This window comes from Silurus aristotelis (assembly GCF_946808225.1).
Source record: "Silurus aristotelis genome assembly, chromosome: 4".
NCBI lineage: Eukaryota > Metazoa > Chordata > Actinopteri > Siluriformes > Siluridae > Silurus > Silurus aristotelis.
Window position 1 is genome coordinate 2,637,342 of NC_139577.1, and position 19,760 is coordinate 2,657,101.

The 19,760-nt window shown below is 38.3% G+C and overlaps 1 protein-coding gene across 4 annotated transcripts in view; it reads left to right on the plus strand.

Annotated features, from left to right (window-relative positions):
- The window catches only part of macrod2 (mono-ADP ribosylhydrolase 2), a 636,986-nt gene that overhangs the window by 139,067 nt on the left and 478,159 nt on the right, over positions 1-19,760 (plus strand). The window lies entirely within an intron of this gene.

The window sequence follows — 19,760 nt, forward strand, 5'->3', positions numbered from 1 at the left end:
ACAGTGTACAAATACAAAAGGAATGACTCATACAATACAGTAGTTACACTTTTCAAACAAATTGCACAGTTTAAAATAGTTATTGCACAAAAATGTGTTATTGTTGTTGCACTGTTAACAGTATTAAACATGTGCATTATGGTGACTGGTTCACTGGGAGCGGCTGTGATTGTACAGTCTAATCGCTCGTTCAGACACTTAGGATGTAGCAGTCTGTCACTGAAGGGGCTGTTTAAAGATGAAACTGCTGAGAGTCGTTCTCCAGCAATGATGATATTTGAGCTATCATCCTCCTTCCCACCTCCTGTACAGTGTCTAGAGGAATTTCCAGGACTGAGCAGGCCTTCCTGCACCCGCAGACCACTATGTAGAAGATTGCTGAGGCCACCACAAAGTCTTCAGTGGTGCTCACACTTCACTGTCCTTTCTTGTGAGCTGCATCTGTGGTATCTGTTCTGTCCAATAACAACACATCGTTAAATAATCAACACAGAAATGTGTCAGTTTTTACTAGAATTGATGCAAAAAAATCTAAATAAACCGTCATGTGATATTGGAACATTTCCAATCAATTGGTTTTGGGATTTAGATAGTAATAATAATAAAAAAAAAAAAGATCCGATAACGGTATTAACATATATACGGCTCTCCAGGGTATTTCTCGTTATCTAGTAACAAGAACCATATACGGTTTGACTCTGAGGCTCGAGGGTGCTGAGACCTAACCTTCAAACCGCTGAAACCCTCATCACACCCAGCCGTACCTGGTGCAGCCTTGAAGTGATTTCCCCAGGTTTTATTGCTTTCCCTCTGCTCCCAGATGCTCAGTTAGCATTTCGTCAGTCGCTCACACACGAACCATGGACCCGATAAACACCCAGGCACTAGAAGAATTACACACTCGTTGATTTAAAGGGAATGTCCAGAAAGAAATCGAACTTGGGAAGGCGAGCGTGTTTGTGCTAATTAGAATCTGATGCCACTTCAATTCTGTGTTGTCTTTGTTCTCTCTCGAAAGTTGGGCGTCTTGAAGTCTTCCATTCGACGTGTTTTTTTTTTTCTTCTTCGCAGAAGTATGTGTGAGAAAGCAAACATGGGAACTGATGATCCTGTTCCTAAAGCATCCACTCCCCTGCTGAAATGCAGCTGAATATTTTCGCCGGTGTTTAGAGTAAAGACATCTGGCTGAGCTCAAAGGGTCACTTGATGAGACACAGCAATTTAGCGCTCTTAGCTTCGAGAACGAGCCGCTCACAAGCTTTTAAAGATTTTAGGAGCTAATTACCGCACGCTAAATCGTAACCGCCTGTTGTATACCGTAGGGAAACGGATTACATTGTCATATCACATTGTCGCTTTCACTCAGTTTTGTGGTGGGTGCAATTTAAAAAACTTATGGATCACAGAAAACAAAAAAAACAACACGTTTTACCTTTTCTTGCTTATATCGTTCTGGGAATCTGGTCTCGATAGGCGGTCTGAACAGCTCTTCTGTTAAACCAGTAGGGAGTCTTGTGTTTTGCTTCACACTTTATGTACTACCTCCTCGCGGCTAATTCAATTCGTAGAAAATGATCCATAATTACCGGATGGATTGCGCTCGAAGAAAATAACAAACCCAAAGAAATGTTACAGATCAGGGTAGAGGAATGCGTTTGTGACTTCCAAACTGGTGGACGAAATCTAACAATCGTTCCAAATATACCACTGTGTATAGAACCGATGTGTTCAGTTCAGTTCAATTCATTTTTTATTTAAATTGGGGTGTGTGTTCCACATTTTCTCCCAATTTTGATGGTTTAATAACCTCTACTCTTCTGAGAAAAATGTTTCACCAGATTTTGGAGTGTGCTTGTGAGAGATTCAACCAGTTAGTAAAGTCAGGTTCTGATATAGTTGAGGTAAGAAGGCCTAATTCTCAGTCAGATTCACATTCATCCGATGTTCAATAGGTTTGGAGCAATACAGCAGAAGATTTTTCACTCTGACCCATGGTAAGCATATCTTCATGGAGCACTGGACCACGTAGATCAAGGGACAAAAGACGTCCAATAAAACTATGGGCCTCCAACTTTGTGGCGAGAGTTTAGGGAGAGTTTCTTCTACTGTGGCCCATCCTTCTCAACGTTTGCTTCAAGTATTGCGTTTCCTGAGATGCTTTTCTGCTTACCGTGTGTGTAAAAAGTGACTATTTAAGTCGCTCTATCCATCGTGTCTGCCCAAAACCTTACCTTGAGCCAGTCTCATACACAATGATGTGCTATTTGAACTGGAATTCAATACACACTCCATTAAAACATACTTCCTGCTGCTTTATTTTCCGTGGAAAATCAAGATAAAGCTAACCGTCACCCACACCTAGGTTATTTCCACCAGTGATCGATGAAACGTTTCATATTATGAACTACTCCATTGTAAATCCTGTCTTGTGGGAACAGAAGAAAGACCCACGGTAATGGCGCTACAGTAGCGAGCGTAGCCGTACTGTGTGGTCAGCTGGAAACCGTTAAAGGCTTTGACAACCTTTATTACAAGCTTTAACGTTCAGGACTACACGCAGTTAGAATAACGAACGCATGACACGTTCCAGATCAGCACAAAACCCCCTATTCACTTTTCTTTCTTGTGGTGCTTTCTTTTTTATTTTTTTTTTTATTTTATGTGGATTTTTTTCTTTCCTTACACAATGGGTAGTATGTGGTTTTAGTTAACTGCTTTTAGCTGCAAAACATATAAAAAAAAAATACCAGCACTCAGGTAGAAAAATCGCATGAACGTCATTCTCTGTGTCTGTAACGGAAAAGAAAGATCTTTGAAGTGTAAAGTTTTCTAGATGAAACAAGCTGCTTCGTATTCACTTGATTCTCGCATATGGGTTGGTTTTAATAATTTACTGATGGGTTCTTTGGGGAACCAAAATGGTTCTTCCTGGCTCTTTTATGTTTGAGTGGAGGTTGGAACATTTTTTTCATGAATGGTTCTACAAAGCATCTTCGGTTTATTTGTAGTACCAGAAATGGTTCTTAATGGTGTTCAGCAAAAAAAATTTGTTTTTATTTATTTATTTATTTTTTTACTGAAATGTTCTTTGGGGAACAAAAAATGGTTCTTGTCTGGCATCACTGGTTCTTCCTGGCACTTTTATGTTTGAGTGTAAGTCGGACCATTTTTTATGAATGGTTTATACAAAGAATCTTTGGGTTTCTTCGTAGTATTAGAAATGATTCTTTATGTTGCTCAGCAAAATAAGTATTTTTGTAAGAACCATACAATGAAAGGTTCTTTGTGAAACCAAAAAATGGTTCTTGTGTGGCATCACTGGATCTTCCTGGCACTTGTGTTTTAAAAGTTTAGGTTGGAACAATTTTCATGAGTGGTTTAACAAAAAATCTTTGAGTTTATTTGTAGAAATGGGTTACTGATCGGAAGCTCTGGTATTGCAAAACTGCCACTCATTGGGCCCTTGAGCAAGGCCCTTAACCCTCTGGGTGTATGTGTGTGTGTGTATATATATATATATATATATATATATATATATATATATATATATATATATATATATATATATATATCAGTACGTGTGTGTTTGTTGGTTCCCTCATTCCTCATTCCCTCATTTTTTGGTATCTGTATGCTATTATATTTCAAATCAAAGCCACATGCAGATCTTTGAAGTTCATTGTCAGGTTCTTTGTCTTTATTTTTGGCTTTCCCTGTAGTCCTTCGCTTTCCTGAGGCGCTGCATGTTATTTTTTGAAATATCTGTCCGATCTTGAGTAAAGACTGGATGCATTTACATGATTAATAAAAACAGCCCCTGACGATTATCTGTGAATATTTTGCTTATTCACAGAAATTAGGGTTAATCAGGGCTCCTGAGTGACAGAATTGACATCTGGAAAAGCATAGTTAAGCGTGTATTTTCGAAGGTGGGGAAGACGGATAGTTTCTCTCTCCTAGATGGTTTTCGGCATTTGGAGAGATCTAATCGCAGACGTCTGTGGGCAGTTAAGTTCGGTGCGTTCAGCCGTCCCCACGTGACTGGAAATGATGATTGAGATTGGCTACATGTGTCGTAGCGGAAGCATGCGTTATCCCTAACGGTTTTAGGTTGACACAGTGTCACAGCCTCAAATTTTAGAATTAACACAAGGCTACTTGTATGGAAAATGAAGAGCTAGGCCGGTTTGGGCTTTCGAATCCCACTAGAGTTTTGTTTCCCGAATTTTTTTATGGCACCGAAAAACCACAAGAAGCTATAAAGCTGACATTTGACTTCAAACAGTCCAATCACATGGACTTGCTTCAAAAAAAACTAACCTGACATGATTATTTTTTTGGGTGACTGTTCTATACCCCATATATTCATTATGCCAGTTTGTTTTCCTGGAAACTACGAGCTGTGGGTGGAGGGTCTGAGGCCGAGTACAGGTTTGCTTATTAGCGACTTTTGCCTCAGTTATTCACCGAGAAATGCAGCATGAATCATCCACAAGTATGGTAAAAAACAAAAACAAAACATAAGCGTTGTAAAGTTCCGTGTCATTAATTTGACTTTACGGGTGATTGAGGATTGCATAGGATTACGCACAACCCGACTGATAGTTGCAAATACTCTGGATGACAACATGGTAGTGGGTCAGAAATATCTCATGACCTCAGTCGCACTATAGAATAATTGTTTAGATGCCAACGCATTTTCTTCACAGAAATAGAGAAGTCTGAGACCATAAGCAGAAAGTAGTCATTCATATTTACATTTTTGGCTTTTGGCAGATGCCCTTATGCAGAGAAACTTATGAGCAGTAATGGGGTTAAGGGCCTTGCTCAGGGGCCCAGAAAGGGCAGATTAGTGTGGCTGGAATTTGAACTCACAACCTTTAGATCCAAAGTCCAAAGCCTTAAACACTTTATATAGTTCTAAGTCTACTGTGTTCTGATCTCATGAATGATCTTATACAGTGTGGAGACTAACAATCGAGACCACAGATAGTTTATATGATCTTGCGATGACGATGGTGATACGACAAAATTGTAACAATATTTTAAGTTTTGCATAGCAGGCAAATTGAACGTTCATGTTTATTTCTATAGCGCTTTTCACAGTGGAGATTGTCTCAAAGCAGTTTTACAGAAGAATTAAAGTGAAACGTAGCAGTGTATGCTCCTCTCGCTACACACTCTGCTACATACATATATACTGTATAGTTTATACATTACGATACTGTAAATTGCTCTGTTTAGCTTAATTATGGATACTACCCCCACTGATCACCATTCTTTAAGACTCCTGGCTAGGCTAGTCTAGGCTAGGCTAGGCTAGGGGATGTCTTGAATCATTTTTAAGTTACGATGGAGTCAAAAGAACACATCTCCTTCGTAACCCGGTATAGAGCCTGTATAGAGCACAACAAACAGCACTGCCCGTAACCTTCAGCTGCTTTTCACTTGCAAATTCCTGTGGTAAAACTCTGCATTTTCAGAGAGGAATTTGCAAATTTTCTTAAAAAACATAATAATAATAATAATGATGATAATAATAATAATAATAATAATAATAATAATAATGATAATAATAATAATAATAATAATAATAATAATAATAATAATGATGATGGTGATAGTACCCACAGCACTTTTGCATTCTAATTTATAAGTGTGAGAAAGAGTTCTTCTGAAAAATTAATGTCGAAATGAAAATGTAAATTGTGCCAGTGTCAGCAAACAAACATTCGATGCTTCATGCTCAAAACACTTTTGCATATTCGAGACCAACTAACTTCGTTTCCCAGCATTACACGGCTGGCACTCGCATTCAGAAGGACTTTCCTAATTGATATTAATATTCTGTAGTGCCGATATATTAAAACCTAACGAGCTCGAGAAATTCCAATAAGCTCACGATTTTAATTAGCGACAGAGCGAGGCTTGTTACACAGGGAAACACGAGTCGGCCCTGAAGCCGATCAGACGTTTGTCATCAGATCTGTTGTTCCACCCTCTTTCTCTCTCTTATTCTCTCTCTCTCTCTCTCTCTCTCTCTCTCTCTCTCTCTCTCTCTCTCTCTCTCTCTCTCTCCATACTCTACTTCTTTCAGTTTCTGCTTCATTGAAATGATACCTGCCACCTTTTTCAAGTTTTTGACCATTTTGAAACATCTGCATTCGTTTCTTCATTGTTTTTCGCTCTTTTTCTGGAAGTCGTGAGCGTGTAGACGCCAATTACGGCACATATTTGCGTTTTTCTTTGTAGTTGTTGCAGATGGTGGTTTGGACTTTTTTTTTTTTAAATATACTTTTCTTGTTATCTGTATTGCTCATTATCCACCACCGCTATCAAACAAAACATTCTACTGAAGAAAGTGTCTCTCATATATATATATATATATATATATATATATATATATATATATATATATATATATATATATATATATATATATATATACTGTATATATTTACACACACACACACACACACACACACACACACACACACACACACACACACACACACACACACACACATATACTACACATGCAATGAAAAACCATGACAAAAACCACCACATCAGAACACCACAACACACCATGACACACAATTACCATCCTGATATGCAAATACATATATGAATATGTATGATGTGTAAACCGGTAGACTCTGTTGCAGTGTATTTAATCCTGGAAGCTGAAACAGCAGCAGAATTGCAGTTCAGAGTGCATTAAACACAGTCTTACTCTTGTGATGTCTATCAGAAGATATAAAGCAATGATGTTATTTCAAGTCAAGTCAACTCACATCGGCTTTATTGTCATTTCAACCATATACGGTGCAGTACACAGTGAAACGAAACAACGTTCCCCCAGGACTGAGCTACAGAAAACAACATACATTAACAAAAAGTATACACAACTGCACTGAACTCTAAACTAACAACACAAATTTTGTGCAAACAGAGGTTTATTATAATTAGATTTATTATAATAACCAATAATAGAATGAATAATTTATAATATTTCTTAATAATATTAATACTGAAGCTATTGATAATCTTTAGTGCAGAAATATATAAAGAACCTTCAGTGTTCTATATAAATATAGATAAAAATAGGAGGAGCGATTTGAAGTTTTCTCTTTGTTCATTTGCTGTTGCTTGTAAAAACACATACATAACCAGTTATTTAATACAAAAAATCAGGAGATTGAAACATAAGGAGCCCATTTTGACTTTTTCTGATTTTGCCTTTCCAGATGTTGCCTTACCTTCCCAGATGTTATTAGGTCTTTTAGGATTTTTTTTTTTTTTAATTGAAAACTACAATTTCTCTTATTTGGGAAAGACTCCCATAGATTCATACCAATCAGAACATTATCTTTCCAGAAACTTCCGAATGCTGTTTGTTTGAGACCAGGTATAAACTCGACTTATGTATCTGTACTGTATGTCGAGTTGGTGGAAATATAAAAATATTTTACATTTCCTGGTCAAATGTCTTTTACAGATAAAGACTATATACACTATATGGACAAAAGTAGTAGGACACCACTTTTCCAGCCATATGTGCTTCTTCTCCAAACTGTAACCACAAAGCTGGAGGCACACTATTGAATACGATGCATGAAATTTTCCTTTTTGTTGAACTAGAAGATCCAAATCTGATCTAGTATGGCAATGTTCCTGTGCACAAATCCAGATACATGAAGATATGCTTTAGATGGGTTTGGAGTGGAAGATCTCCTGCTGTAGAGCTCCAACCCTATTGAACACCTTTCGAATGAATGTGAAGGCTGACTGCACCCCAGGCCACCTCACGTTCTCACCTCACCTCATCTCACCTGCAGTAGTCAAGTTTCAAGTCAAGTTTATTTGTATAGCGCTTTTCACAACAGACATTGTCTCAAAGCAGCTTTACAGAAAACAACAGTGAAGGTGAATGGTGTGCGTTTGTCCCTGATGAGCAGCCGTGGCAACAGTGGCAAGGAAAAACTCCCTTAGATGATATGAGGAAGAAGCCTTGAGAGGAACAGACTCAAAGGGGAACCCATCCTCATATGGGTGACATCAAGAGTTTGATCATAAATCTTTCAACAATACAGAACAATTTGTGATCATCATAGATACAGCATCAGCTTCTCCATGCCAGTACCTGAATCTCCACACAAATCTCCACACAATCTAATGGAATATCTTCCCAGAAGAGTGGAGGTTATTATGTGAGCAAATAGGGACTAAATATGGAACGAGAAGCTCAAAAAGCACATACCAATCATTTTAAATTATAAAGTGTATTTGGACTGCTACAGAGCTTCTGCAGAGATTTGCCTTTGTGTTGTTACTATATACTATATATATATATATATATATATATATATATATATATATATATATATATATATATATATATATATATATATATATATATGTTTGCCTCATGAATATCCCAATAAACAGACGCTGCACTAGTCGTCGTTCTTGTGATTTTTCCCAGGCAGGTAAATGGTTTTTATTATCGCAAAATTTCAGCGGTGATCTAATTTCGGTCTTTCCGCATGGCCCTGGGCGCTAATGATGGCACACAGGCTCGGGTGCTAACCTTATTTATGTCGCTACCCGTCTCTTACAACAAAAAGCTGTCCCTGTGTCGCTTTCACATGCAGACTGTCATTGTGTCGAGGGCACGAGGAACACGGTGCACAGTTAGACCCGAGCAAACGCGACGCGAAAATTTTCTCTTTGAGGTGCAAACATCCGGCTGATTTCCATTCTGAAGTGCAGGGAGGGAGGGGGAGAGAAACAAATAAGTGCTTTTCAAAGTGAATATCTTAAAGTGTGATCAAGACTGTCTTCTTTTTCCTTCCTTCTTTCTGTCTTTCTTTCTGTCTTTCTTTCTTTCTTTTTTTATTGATAAAGCGTGCAGTCGGGGGCACAAAAGAAAAGCAGTCGTTTTGCTTCTGCATTTATCAGTGCACAAGCCACACTCTTAAAATCTGAAGGTGAGATAAAGAACCGAAAATTAGGGTTTTTTTGCAGCAATGTTATAGAAGATCCAATTTTGGTTCCTTAAAGGTTTTGGTTCTCCTCATTGTTCAATAAATCGTTTTTGAAAAACAATGAAATATTAATCTGAGCACTTTTTTGGAAAGAACTTGTTTGTAGAACCTCTAATAAAAATGTTCCATGTTCCAACCTACAATCTTAAATATATAAAGCTGCCATGAAGAACCAGGAAGGAGTTTTCACATCAATGTTACAGAAGGAACATTTTTGGTTCCTTGAAGAACCTTTAACTAAACGATTTCATCCAGAACATCTGTGTGTCGACTGAACTAAAATATGAAGAAAATATGCCGTTTGTTTGAGTGTATGTTGGAACAAAGAACATTTTCATGAGTGGTTCTACAAAGAACTTTCTGAAAGAAAGCCCAAAAAAGGGGTTCTTTTAAAAACAGTCTACTGAAAAGTTCTTTGAGGAACCAAAATGAGATCTTCTATATACTTTGACAATTAATCATTTAAGAACCTTTTTTGAGATTGTAAAAAACATTTTTGGTTCCCTAACCTGGTTTTCTATGCTATACTATATTTTTCCCTGATGAAGAAAAGGATATAGAATATTATGGAGCACAGGAAGCCTGTTAAAGCTGTTGTACATTGCTAGTTTGAAACAAAAGTGCCATTCTCAGCACATTTTATTATTTCCTTCCTTTCCCTCCTTTAGGCATCAGCAAGGATTGAGATCTAAATTAGGATAGTATTAAATTTAAGATAGAAAATAGACCCGTTTGATGTTCGTTAACAGAGGACGAGAGTCTATTTAGTACGCTCTACTGCATGAATGTACAGTACAGATGAAGAAGCCGTTCCTTGCCAATGGATCGGAACAGTGGATATATTGGCATATACGTTTAAGGCTTTACATTTTGTTAAAGATAATTAAAAGATATTAAAGTATTGGGACACCAATACATGGCCTTTTCACACACAGATCTTTGTAGTGCAAAAAAAATAAATAAACAGACCCTTTTTTTCTGTTTCCTGTCTCCAGGAATCGGAATCAGAATACTAAAAAAAACATAAAAAAAAAAAAAAAAACCCAGAAAATAAATATACATATTAAGATACAGTAATGTGTATCAGCATGAAATGGAAGACGCAGCTCTACCTCTGCCATGTCTTCGTAGCGCTGCGCTGCGTCATATTCACGTAGCCGCAGCGATGCTGGGAGAACGTGCAGGAGGAACAGTTTAGCGAAGGGAAATCGATCTGCTTATCAAATATTGGTCGCAAATTATTGGTCACCTTCTAATTAATACAAATAGTTGTATGATAATTGTGTAATAAATATAAATAAATAGTTTTTTAAAGTTGCAAATATGTAAGAAAAACGATGCATCGCGGTACAACTTGTATCCAATGTGCACTGAGAAAATTTCCTCTTTTAATTTTTTTATTTCCTCTGGAAAATAAATAAATATTTAAGTAAAATAATTAGTAAATTAACTAATTAGTTAATTAATTGAATAATAAAATTAAGTAATACATAAATTAATAAATAAATAAATAAATAAATAAATAAATAAATGTATTTATATAAATAAATAAATAAATAAATACATAAATACATAAATAAATAAATAAATAAATAAATAAATAAATAAATAATCATAGTTACACCTGCTGGAGTCTAAGTCGTGCCTCGATGTGGGCGTAACCCGACGCCGTCCTCGATATCTGAGCTGGGATTAGACTTTAGTGACAGAATTTCACAGGTCATGAGTATCATTCCCTCGTTCCTCTACTACCGACCCCAAAAACCCGCACCACGGACCATTTTTATACCATTCTTTATTCCAAATGTTCTTTTTATCCTTCCCTTCTTGTTGAGGGAACTTGCCTGGCAAAGAACAGAACATCGTTCTCTTTTTCCTCCAGAATTCTTTTTCCAGTCCTGCGTTGTTTTTTTTTTTTTTTTTTTTTTTCTGCCATGTTCATCAAAAGCAACCTTTTACCCAGCTTGTTACTGATTCAGCTAATGACACAGCCATATAGGAATAATAAATAATAGACTGGCTGCTTCTCAACTGCTTCTTCTTTTTTTTTCTCTCCGCCCTTCTCTCTTTTATGGTGATGATTCATGGAATAAATGAGTCTGTTTAGAAGCGAGAGCACCATTATTACTCCTCGGTACGGCGAGGCTTCCACTTTGCACATTAGGAGTAACAAGACGAAGGCAGAGAAAAGCAGCTTTTTGAAGGAGAGACGCCGCGAAATCATTCTAGCGTGTACGTTTCAGACTCATAACAGACGTCTGTTGTTTTGCACGGTCGAGTCTATTAAAGCAAATCTTTTCATTCTTGAGGTGATCAACGATTCATTCTGACTCTTTGGAGGAAAAACCCTCTGATTAGGATGAGTGGCATAAATATTATGACACCTCATGAATTCTGCAATATTTCATATCGCGAGGTTTTGCTTTCACACTAGATACAGCATGGCCAGAAGTTTCATCCGACAACGTGTTCATGTCATGTTCTGGAAAGACGTTCCACTAGATCCACCTCTAATTCATCCTTGAAGGTCTTCAATAGTGTCTCCGAACACCATTAGATGTTAGATGGACTTTCTTGTGGCTGAATGAGCACAAATCTCCACAAACACAATCCGGAAAAAAAAAAAAAAAAAAAAAGTACAACTTTTTTAAAACTTTCTAGAAAAGTGAAAGTTTTTACAAAAAGCTAAGAAAAAATGCAGAACAATGAAGTGGAGTCCATTGGAGTCAAAAAGTAATGTGACTATGATCCTGGTGTCTCAAAACTGCATTTTAACCATAGTAACGTTCATTTTCGGGGAAGGCAAAATTGAGGAAGACACACAAAAAAAAAAAAAAAACGAATTCCACACGATCGCTCTCAACACTTCCCATGAACTTTTGCATGAGATCGATTTGGATAAACAGAGCATTACCTCCAGCCCAGAGTACTTTCAAGTCGGGGAACGTAATTGAGGCGCGCGTAATAGAGGCGTGCTTTTTCTCCTGCTTCTATTTTGTGCACTCGTTGTGCACTAGAGCAGATAGAGATATATGGTTGTATTTATGGTGGTGAGAGAACTGACCCCACCTTGCTCTGGTAATGGAGGAAAGCTTTGATCACATCCACTTTCTTGTCTGGGCCTCTTTATTTGTACTCCACAAGCCCTGCATGTGTGTGTGTGTGTGTGTGTGTGTGTGTGTGTGTGTGTGTGTGTGAGTAACTGTGTGTCTGAGAGAGTGAAGTGTGTGAGATGAGAGCTTCGTTCTGGTCCTCTGCTTTGCTGCTCTGTACTCCACACAGAGGCTCCTCGGGGAACACTCGTGGCAATAAAGAGCAAAAAGGAAGAAGTTATCACACGGTGCTGCGTTCAGGCTAAGGGAAGAAAAAAAAGGGGACAAAATCATGTATTTTTAATGAGCTGCAAATAAGAAACATCTCTGTCTTTGTTTTTTTTTGTTTAGTTTTTTTTTTTACTTTTTATGTCTCCTCATCTAGAAGGAAAGGAAGTGGGGTGTGGTGGAAGCTGAAGATTTCCATTTGTGCTATTCTCAGGAGCGAATAATAAAAAAAATAGAGCCTTATCATTTCCCACAAGAGTTGCTTCAATTTAACGCTGAGCTTTGCAGTCGTGTGGCCGATATTTTCATCCTTCGCCGAGTCTGCTTCATGTGTGTGTGTGTGTGTGTGTGTGTGTGTGTGTGTGTGTGTGTGTGTGTGAGCGCATGCGTGTGTGCGTAGGGAGGGAGAACAGTGCCGGAGAATACAGCCAGCATTAAGACCCGACTGTCGGATCTTGTTAAGCTGACTTGTTAGGCTGTGAAGTAGAAATGCACGTGGGTGCACGCTTGCGTCTGTGTGTTTAGAGGGCTTAACAAGCCAGTTTCCACTCGAATGTGCTTTCGAATTGCTGAGTTCAAGCGAACCACCATGGCAGCGTGCAGTACTGCCAACTCAAGCGACTCAAGATTGTCTAAAAATTATAATTTTTTTCTTCGAATTATGTCAAATTAATCATTCAATCATTTCCATTTCCACACTATATGGAGAAAATATTTGGGGCTCTGAATATAATGTAATATAATATGAATAAATGTGGAACCTGATGGGAAAAGGTTATAATCCGAAATGAAGATGTTCGTCTTTTACAGTTCCTGGAAAAAAGCAGAAACCAAAAAAAAAAACAAAGTCAGTAGCTGGACGGTGGTTTGGGAGGCTGCGTTTCTCCCTCGGGGTTAAGTCAGGCCATGTATTGCTCCATTTATTCAGCCGAATGATTTTAAGTGACTTCAGCAGGCTTGAAGCTCTTGTGATTTTAATGGATTTAAATCAGAATTTTTTTTTAAATACTGAGAATTTTTACAGAAATCAAATCAGAAAATAAAGTACAGTGTCACACCGAGTGTTTCGTTTACAATCTACACTCTAAATATTATTTTCCCTTTACATTGGAAAAGAGTGGATTTACTCTTTATCTCTTTTAACTTACAGACAGACAGACAGACAGACAAACAGACAGACAGACAGACAGACAGACAGACAGGCAGGCAGGCAAGCAGGCAGACAGACAGACATATATATATATATATATATATATATATATATATATATATATATAGATAGATAATTTTTATTATTATTCTTTTTTATATAAATAAATATAAAAATCAATATATATTAAATTTTTTTGTGTTTTTACAACACATTTATTCACAATGTCCTTTCTTTACTCAGATATTAAAAAAATGTAAAAAAAAAATAATAAAAAACATCAAAAGATTATTTTTTTAAACAAAACATTTGTTTTTCTGATGCGGCAAGTCGCAAATCAAGCACCAAAATCCTTCCTGATGCGCACATCCGGCAATTATAACCGTCCGTGTGGAAACACAGCAAAAGTTCCGTTTGGTCTCCTGGTGTTTCACGTAATTCAAACCACCATTATTTAAAACCTTTACAAGAATATTTTGTCTTCATGCTCTATGATGAGTTTGGTTTTACTAATCATAAATATACATTTGCATAAAGCATCCATATTTGTCCATGCCCATGTTAGAGAATTAAAACCTTTAAAACGTATTTATTTAAGGTACATTTAGAACGGATAAAAATGTGCGATTAACTGATGACAATATTTTAATCGATTGACAGTTAATCTCAGATATTCCATTAAATACCATACAATTATTAATTCAATAAGTTCAAATTTTTTCAATATTTCTTATCATTTATATTGACTTTTTAAAATGTACTAAACAATTAGTGCAATTTAGTAGTAATATACTTTTTATAATTAGTCTACTAATAAATCTATTGTTTGCGCTTTACTTTTTTGTAATAGATTTTTTTCATTGCTGATGGAGTATTATTGAAACAGACTTTGCCAAATGTTGCTGCATTTTGTGTTGAAATCTAAAGTTATTCAAATAAAATTGCTGACGTGTTTTCCTTGCTGATACGAGCATGTTTTTTGCTGAGGAATGGCTGTTTTTTTCCCACAGAGAGATGTTCTGCCTCGGTGTTAAACTTGTTTAACTGTTGTGTGTAAAAGAGTTTAAACAAGAACACAGGAAAGACTTACAAGCAGATGATTGTTAGTTGTGTGTGTGTGTGTGTGTGTGTGTGTGTGTGTGTGTGTGTGTGTGTGTGTGTGTGTGTGTGTGTGTGTGTGTGTGTGTGTGTGTGTGTGAGGGAAGATAATGCCAGGTGTTGCAATGTTGTCTTCTGGATAATGACCAGCATTCTGCTTTCCTGTCAGGCTACTGTTACATTTAAAACCTGTATGGGCTTCTGTAGAGACACTGTGGAGATACTGTAGAGATACTGTAGAGATACTGTTCAGATGCTGTAGCGACACTGTGGAGATACTGTAGAGATACTGTAGAGACACTGTACAGATGCTGTAGCGACACTGTAGAGATACTGTGGAGATACTGTGGAGATACTGTGGAGATACTGTAGAGATACTATAGAGATACTGTGGAGATGCTATAGAGATACTGTAGAGATACTGTAGAGACACTGTGGAGATACTTATAGAGATACTGTAGCAATACTATGAGACACTGTAGAGATACTGTGGAGATACTTTAGAGATACTATAGAGACACTGTAGAGACGCTGTAGCGACACAGTAGAGATGCTGTAAAGACAGTGTAGAGATACTGTAAAGACGTTGTAGCGACACTGTAGACATGCTGTAGAGACGGTGTAGAGATGCTGTAGAGACACTGTAGAGATGCTGTAGAGAAGCTGTAGAGACACTGTACAGACACTATGGAGACACTGTAGTGATACTATAAAGACACTGTAGAGATACTGTAGAGACACTGTAGAGATACTATAGAGACACTGTAGAAACACTGTAGAGATACTATAGAGACACTGTAGAAACACTGTAGAGATACTTCAGAGAAACTGTAGAGACACTGTAGAGATACTATAGAGACACTGTAGAGACACTGTAGATATACTGTCACTGTAGAGATACTATAGAGACACTGTAGAGATACTATAGAGACACTGTAGAGACACTGTAGCATCCCATTTATTACTCCAACAGGACACTCTGGACGTCTTTTTGTATATTCTCATACCAAGATCCGGCTCAATTAACATCCATCTCCACTTTATATCCTGTCCCTAAAGGAAGTGTAACTACAGGAAGCCGGATCTTTCGAGAAACAGGAGCATTTAAGAAGAGATAAGGGCACTTGCTTACCGAAGCGAGACTGAACGCAATTCACACGTTTGTGTTTCCTGCTGTGGCTAAGAGGTGTTAAAGGCAGGGGCTTAATTATGACCGTATCCGTCCTTTCTTTTCCTTTTTCCATCCCACACAGTACCTGTCACTTTTTCAGCCGAGGATTTTTCTGAGCTGCGATTTTTTTCCTTTTGCTTGAGTTTATTATGGTGAAAAAAAAACCTGTGACTGACAAACCACTTTTTTCCCCCTGTTCTTATTTTTGAACTTTGAATTTTGCAATTTTGGGGTTCTGGATGTACTTATTTATATATATTTTCTTGAATGCTGGTGTCCATGACTGCACAGTCACTCTTTTAGATTATAGGCTTGTGCACATGTGATTTCTCTCTGTTAAAACTAAAACAGCTTGAGAAATGTAACATATCCCCTGCCGTGTAATACAGCGTGTTTATAGATGCTAATCCACATACTGGAACCTTCTCTCATAAGGAGATGAGCTTCTGTATTTGCTATAGTCATTTTTTTTTCTTTATCTTATCATTTTTTTCTATACACGTTGCAGTCGTTCCTTTTTTACATTTTTAGCGAATATAATGTAAATGTTCAAACACACTGCAAGCCACCAATCAGAGTAGAGCATGTGCTCTGTTTCAGATTGCTAAATCCCCATTTTTAGGACTATTTCAGGGATCCAGAGTCTGCTCCGGTTTTTCATTGTACTTGATAAGAAATGCTCTTAGACACTGTTTCTTGGAAATGAAATCTAGCTAGCTCATATCTGACTGAAGATGCTTGCTAGACAATTCAGTTCTGATTCTATTTGAAAAGATAATGGTCTGGAATCCAGATCTTGGGAAAGCAAACCAAACCATTTCTGGCATTCTGTGATGATCTCACTTGTTCAGTCAATGGTCTGGAGCCCACATTTTCAATATAAACGATTCAAGCACGTTTGTGTTTGACGATTCTGTGATTATTCCGCTTATCCAGTCAATGGTCTTATTATCTCTTCAGGATTATGTCCACATTTGGTAGCCAGACAAGGAAGTTAACTAAAATCAGGCACAAATTTGGGACCACATGGCTGGAAGTGATGATGGATCATGGAGTTGGTAATGTACCATACAATATTATACTTAGGTACTTGTACTGGATTAAAGGAACTGGAAGCACGAATCCTAAACTGTCCCTAGTGCCCGAGATCCAGAGATCGGATAGAGTGTCTGTGCACTTCATGAATAATATCCCCTATCAACGCTTCATTATGCTATAATTTCTGTTTAGTTTCCAGCTCTGACCAACCCGGACGCTGTCACTTCACATCAGCCTGCGAGTTGCCAGTTCCCCGAGCGCAAGTTCTAAGGCATTTTTTGCTTCCTCAATAACTCCTTCTCGTATATCTCTCAACCTGTGAAAATGAGCAGGTTCCTCTTTGCCACTTGTGTTTTTTTTGTTGTTTTTTTTTATAAACAGCTGTTCCTCATTTGTTCCCCTTCTCCCCACTGTTAGATAAGGAATCGTCCCCAGTTATATCGAGGCCTTGAACGCTTCCCTTGATATCAATTGCAGAGGGCTGGGTTTTTGTTTTTGCCCTTTGCGGAGGTAAGAGATGTGTGCCTATGAGACACTTTGAATTGTAGGATGGGGGGGGGGGGTAACAAAAAGACTAAAAGAAAAGGGAATACAGGGGAAAGATGAAAGGAGTGGCTCGGTGTGACTCACAGCACACAGGGAGAGGAATATTAAAAGAAAAGAAATAAAACAAGCCAGTCGCAAGATTTCTGTTCTGCCTTGCAGGCGAACACATTTACAAAAGTCCCTGCCGAGATGAGATACGCCTCTCAGGCTCTGTTGGATGAGTGCATACCATTAAAGACGCTGCCTTTCTCGTCTCGGGCCTCCTGCACGTCGCCGCATTGCTCTCGATGGTGTCAGATTGATTAGCTTCCATGCTTTTGAGACACTGACTTTTAGCGGACTCGATGAAGTGGATTTCCATAATGTCAACTTGTGCTGCAGTGGCTCTTAACTAGACAATGGCGTAATCCGTTTGTTTAGGAACAATGCATTGTCACAGTCTGTCATAGGTGGGACTCCTGTAGGTGTAGATCTATTTATCCATCTGTCTGTCTGTCTGTCTGTCTGCCTGCCTACCTACCTACCTACCTACCTACCTACCTACCTACCTACCTACCTACCTACCTACCTACCTACCTACCTACCTACCTACCTACCTACCTACCTACCTACCTACCAAGCTCTCTGTCTGTCTGTCTGTCTGTCTGTCTGTCTGTCTGTCTGTCTGTCTGTCTGTCTGTTTGTCTGTCTACCTGTCTGTCTGTCTGTCTGCCTGCCTGCCTGCCTGCCTGCCTGCCTACCTACCTACCTACCTACCTACCTACAAACCTACCTACCTACTAAGCTGTCTGTCTGTCTGTCTGTCTGTCTGTCTGTCTGTCTGTCTGTCTGTCTGTCTGTATCTTTATATATACTGTATATATATTCATACACACACTTATTGGGTGGGTAATTGACTACAACCTCTGATAGCATATTAGCAAAACAAGTTAGCATTACAAGCTACATCCTCTCACTAGGCCTAGCAGCGAACTCCTCTCTTTCCTTTTCAGCTTTATTTTTTTGCATAATGTCTCTAAACACATTTATAGGGGAAGTAGAAGCTCACTGGTTAATGCTTTGTGTTGCTGATCAGAAGGTTTAAACCCCGGTTTTGCCAAGCCGCCCACTCTCGTGGCTCTTGAGCAAGGCCCTTAACCCTGTGTGATCCAGCAGCACTGTGGATCTTCTTCCAAGAAGAATTTCACTGTGCTGTGTAAAAAGCATAAAACGATACTAACTGTGGGTACGTACTACATTTGTAAATAAGAGGTTCTAAATAGGTCAGTTCACAAACTCCCCAGGATTCAGTCCGAGGAATTATTTAAACCAGCGGTTTGGATTGTAGCTGCCTTTGTTGCACGCTGTACAATTTTAACTTTTTTTATTATTGTTATTATCCTATAACTCTCAGTCAGATTGATGATATAGGGTGTGTTTAGACGCTCAGACCGAGGCAACCGCCATGAAAGGAGGTCTAAATAAATGAAATACAGTAAAGGAAAAAAAAAAATCTCAGCTATATTTTAAAAATAAAACACAGTCCAGATACTAAGCATGCCAGCTGGAAGCTTTTAACCCCCTTTTTTTTTATCTTTCACTTCTATTTAGTGTTTGCTCAACAAAGTGCTTGACGAAATGCACGTCTATATCAACAGGGAAAAAAAGAGCGCTTTTTGTCCTTCCGCCCACGCACACACTTACAACACTGTAAACTGTCACACACTGCTTTACATCCAAAAACATCGCCTCATGTTGTTTTTTTTTCTTTTTTTCTGTGAGGAAAAAATGAGCTCGATCAACACCTTTCGTCGCGTCGCATTTCTGCCTCCGAACTGCTCCGTTACAGCCGTTCCTCTTTTTTTTTCTTTCTTTTATTTTAAATAATTGATTTAAAATAATTGAGCATTGCTCAAATGCTACTGTACTAATTGTGATTAATGTTCATGAAGACTGTACCTTCGTTGAACTGCATTTGAGAAGGATTTTTTTTTACAGCGTCCGAATTAACGTTTATTTTCGACGCCTTTAATCAGCCGTTTTTAAAAACGAGGGCCTTTCTTGATCTCACTGTTCCTTGAACGTAGAAACAGGGGATTTGGTTGTTTTCCTAATTAAAGAGTGTTTGCCGGGCGGATTGTGTTTATTAGGTTTAAAGAGGTGAGAAACAGCAGCTTTAGTCGCGTTATACTGAGTGAATCTGGAGAAGTACGCCAGGCGAACTCGTGACCCCCCGGCCCCCGTCCTCGCCACCAGAGATCAGAAACGTAGCATCAAAGCGCTGCCCGTCCCTCGCGGCATCTGCTCAGGCTCAGGTGGACGGCCCGGCCCGGCCCGGCATTTAAAAAGCACAGCGGCGACGGTGTTAGCCGGAGCGCAGCTGCTGGAGCTCTCGTGCTTTGGAATCA